The sequence below is a fragment of the Elephantulus edwardii genome, unplaced genomic scaffold, assembly GCF_000299155.1.
Source record: "Elephantulus edwardii isolate Elephantulus edwardi_28Jun2011 unplaced genomic scaffold, EleEdw1.0 scaffold00024, whole genome shotgun sequence".
Taxonomy (NCBI): Eukaryota; Metazoa; Chordata; class Mammalia; order Macroscelidea; family Macroscelididae; genus Elephantulus; species Elephantulus edwardii.
Window position 1 is genome coordinate 14,874,997 of NW_006399774.1, and position 4,858 is coordinate 14,879,854.

General features: G+C 45.7%; 1 protein-coding gene across 1 annotated transcript in view; it reads left to right on the forward strand.

Moving 5' to 3' along the window:
- Window positions 1–4,858, forward strand: part of MAP3K4 (mitogen-activated protein kinase kinase kinase 4) — a 110,260-nt gene that overhangs the window by 31,261 nt on the left and 74,141 nt on the right. The window lies entirely within an intron of this gene.

A 4,858-nucleotide genomic window follows, 5' to 3' on the forward strand; every position in this document is an offset into this window, starting at 1 on the left:
TACCGCTTTCCACAGGGGTTGCACCATTTTACACTCCCACCAATAGTGAATAAGGGTTCCAGTTTCTCCACAACCTCGCCAGCATTTATTGCTTGCTGTTCTGTTAAATTTTGCTGTTTTGACTGGGGTGAGATGATATCTCATAGTTGTTTTAAAAGAATCTGTTTTGCAATCCAAAGGCACATGGTTCAAATCCACCAGATGCTCCACTGGAGAAGGAGGGGCAATCTCTCCCTGTGCCAGTTGGATCCAGTTTGACAGTACACAACAACAACAAAAAGAAAAAAAAGAATGAAAATCCCAGCACAGTTATGCTAATGCAAACTGTTTGCATAGACCAAGAAGCTGTTGTCTGATCAGAACAAAGGGACCCTGCACTGCACGGGAACGGTGTGCGTTAGGATGGTGTCCTCTGTCAGCAACCTGCATTATGCAGATGATACAGTCATGCTTGCTGCAAGTGAACAGGACTTGAAACGTTTGCTGCAGAAGATCAAAGCCCTTCAATAAGGATTACATCTCAACATCAAGAAAACAAACGTTTTCACCGCTGGACCAATAAGTCCAGTACCAATGATGATAGATGAGAAAAGATTGAAATTGTCATGAATGTCATTTTCTTTGGGCCCACATTCAATATTCATGGTAACAGCAGTCAAGAAATCAAAAGACACGTTGCTCTGGGAAAATCTGCCGTCAAGGACCTCTCTAAAGTGCCAGAATAAGGAAGTCAGTTTAAAGATTAAGGGCTGTGTATGTGTGTGTGTGTGTGAGTGTGTGTGTGTGTGTGTGTGTGTGATCCCAGCCAGGGTCTTTTCTGTTACTTCCTGCGCACCTGAAATTGGACGGTGAAAAGCATGGCAGAAGAAGAATTGATAGGGTTGAATTGTGCTGTTGGAGAAGGGTGCTCGGTGTGGGTTAGCACAGGAACAGACATGTCTGTCTTGCAAGTGCAACCAGGATGCTCTGTGGAGACAAGGACAGTGACACTTGGTTTTACCTCATGTGGACGTGTTGCCAAGAAGGGTCAGTTTCCGGAAGAAGATGTCCTGCTGGGAGAAGTGGCCGTGAAGCCCCTCTGTAAGATGGATTGGCAGACTGCATGCAGCAGTGAGTTTGCGCATGGGAGAGATTGTGAGGACAGGACAAGCTAGAACACGGTTCACATCTGTTGTTCATCGAGTTACTGTGAATTGTAGTCGACTGCATGACACCTACCGACAGAACTACCACCTCTGTGGAAGGAGATGTTGGAGAGCGTCAGTGTCACAGTGAGAAGGAGGCCCAGGGCCACCTGTGGAACAGACAGCGTCTGCTCTTGTGCCAGGTCAAGCTGAAGTCAGAATACCAGCAGGGAAGTACACACTCACAAGTGTTCAAGCTGACAGGACTGAAGAGAGAAGAAAAAAAAAATGCAAACTTGCTAAGAAAACAAAACAGATTCATCCTGGAGAGGGTTAAACCAGGTGGCTTCTTGGAGGCAAGGATTCTGAGGCTTCATCTGACATACTTTGGTCATGTTGTAAGGAGGGACCGGTCCTTGGAGAAGAACATCATGCTTGGGAGGGTGGAGGGACAGCGCAGGAGGGGAAGAAGACCCTGTATGAGGTGGATTGATTCAGTGACTGGGGTAATCGGGATGGGTGTGTCAGAGGCAGTGCGGTTGGCACAGGACAGAACAGAGTTTAGGGCTGTTGTACATAGGGTCGCTATGAGTTGCAAGTGACTTGACAGCACAACAAAATCACAGTGTTGAAGGATTCTGTGGACAAAATGCTGAACAATCCAGGGAATGTCAAGAGTGGATGGAAGGAATAAACAGTCGCTGTTGGAAAAGCCATCCCAGGAGGTGTATTATATGACCTAGGACTACTTGTGGTGCTACAGGAAGTCGTCAGGCTGCACTGAAGGCGTTGACAGGAAAACAAGGCTGCAGGAATTGGTAAAATACCACTTGAGATGTTGAAACAAATAGATGCCATGCCAGCAACAAAAATGAAAGACAGCTGCCTGGCCAGCTGACTGGAGGACATCCGTATTTATGCCTATTCCAAAGAAAGGTGATCCGCCTGAACGCAGATACTGTTGAACAGTATCACTGTGTCGCTAAGACGACATGGAAGTAAAATTTTGTGAAGATAATTAAAAAACCATTAACAGCCCCACGTTGAGAGAACTGCCATAAATGCAAACCCGTTTCAGGAGAGGTGGTAAAACAGAGGCTGTCACTGGTGAGGCCGGAGAGATTGTGGCTGAATGTGGAGAGCACTGGAAGCTGTTTACCTATGGACTTCGTGAGTTTGGGTTTTTAGCTTTCTGTTGTGAACGGGCTGCAGATTTACAGAGCTGGTCTGTTCTACATTTAGCAGTTTCTGTGTGTCTGTGTCTGTCTGTTGCTTTCTGGGTCCACTGCTCCTTCTCTTCTAACCTCTCTTGCCTCTGGACTTGATCCCTGGGCCAGTGCTGCCCTTTTGAGCTCAGGTGGGCGATGGCTCTAAGGAGTGGGATCCTTCCAGGCGGGAGCTTGAACCAGAGGAGTGAGTTCAGCTCTGAGCCTGCCGGGCATCCAAAGACCACAGCCTGAGCTTCCGTCAGCCTTTGTCTGACTGGTAACCTTGACCTTTGTTATGGTTTTGAGTTCTGTTCCATGGGTTTTCTCCTGCTCTCTTCAGAGTCCTGTAATGTTACTTTTCAGAGCATCAGCAGTGACGGCCAGGTGTCATCTGACTCTTCTGGGGTCAAGGTCGTGGAGACTGAGGGTTGAACCGTCCCATTAGGCTTTTGGTCCAGTTCTGCTCATGCATTCAATTTGTTTATTGAAGAGGACTTTAATGAAGAATTTGGCTAGAGTAGTTTTAAGATTGTCCCATGTTTCCTACATTAAATCAGTTTCCGTTGAATCCAGCTCTTCTGATTCTGCAGTTTGAGCCTAATTTCTCCTAATTGTGCAGTAATTTTTAAAATCTAGTCTGCTTTTTGTGGATGTGTATTTGCTGACCTGTCTTGCAGCACCAAGAAGGCTGTGCGGGCTTGGGCTGTCCTGGCATTGTGGGCTGGGAGGCCGGCAGATCCTGGGAGGCCGGCAGGGCCTGGGAGGTGGATGGGGCTAGGAGACGGCCAGGGCCAGGGAGCGGGTGAGCCTGCAGCAATGGCAGTATCATGACCAAGGAACTGAAAATTGTATCACTGGCAGTTCCTTGAATTTTACAACTTTAAGTGAACATTTTCCCTCTTGCAGGGAGATTTTTTCCTTTCATTTAGCATTTATAGTGCTTTGAGCTTTAAACAGGCATATTTTAACCCCGACCACATTTATCACAAGTGATCATTTTTAAAATTACGTTCCTATTTTAGAAACACTTGCCTGTTGCAGGGAAACCAAAGTATGTATTAATCTAAATGCAGACATGTGCGTTGAACATAAAAGGGTGAATTAGCCTTATTTTCCTTGTGTTGATGCAGAAGCGCTCAGCACACCCCAGTCTGACCGGCCAGTGGTCACATGCTGACAGCGATTTGATGACAGGGTGGATTTGACTATAGATTAACTGGCTCCAATTTAAGGAGCAGAAGGAAATTCTCCTCCCAGACATGTGAGTCATTCTCTTAATGTAGCTGGAGATGTGAATCTATTTAAGAAGAACACAGAGTCCTGCTTCTTTTTTCTCCCTTGCCATTAAACATATCTCTGTTATTATACAAAATATATGTTACTTTAAAAAATCCCCTAAAAACCTCAAAGTATTCACTTTGAAACTGTTGACCTTGAGCAGTTAGCACTAAGATGTCTCCATCGACATTGGACAGTACTGTAACCTGTCTGAGGGCGGATGGAGCTGGGTCACTAATAGATGGGAAGAAGAGGTGGTGACACTTCCTGTGGGTAGTTTGTATCTGCCGACCCAGTAGTTTGACTCATAGCGAGGAGTCCTTGTCGACTAAGCTGTCAGTCAGAATGACTGAACCGTGTGTTGATGATCAGCCGTTACCTCGAGGGACTCAACCTTGGCTTTCGTGGAATGGAGGGTCTCCCTTGGGAGTCAGGAGATACTATTACCTGTAATAAAGCACGTCAGATACAACTACGGGCGCATTTTCGAGGCACAGATAGGTTGAGAAACGGAAGAGATTAAATTTGTTTTCCGAGGCCATTGCCTCAGTAATAAAGTTGGATGCCTTCTGAGTTTCTTCTGAAGATTCATAGGAGTTTATCGGGGGTAAGACATTATCAGTAGATAGTAGCCTCTGAAGGTGGAAAGCCCTAATCCTGCTGAAGATCATCCCAAAACATCTAGAATAGTACATTGGCAGAGAACTACCAGAAATACAGGCTGGGTTTAGGAGAGGCCGTGACACCAGAGACATTATTGCCAGTGTCAGATGGATCTTGGCTGAAAGCAAAGGGTACTTGAGGAATGTCTTGTTTGTGTTTCTTTGACCATACAAAGGCATTTGTGTGCATCACAACAAGCTGTGGCTGACTCTGAAAAGAATGGGAATCCCAGAACACTTGATTGTGCTCATGCAAAACCTATCCTTGGATCAGAAAGTAGTCATCAGAACAGAGCAAGGAAACACTGCAGGTTCAAAATCAGGAAAGGAGTGCATCAGGGATGGGTCCAGGCTCCATACCTTTTCAATCTGTATGCAGAACAGATCATTTGAGAAGCTGGACTTTATGAGGAAGAATGTGGCATCAGATTGGAGGAAGACTCCTCAACCACCTGTGTAATGCAGATGATACAACCTTGCTTGCCGAAACTGAGGAGGCCCTGAAATGCTTGCTGCAGAAGATCAAGGACTGTAGTCCTCAATACGGATTGAACTTCAAAATAAAGAATTCTTTTTTTTACTCTTT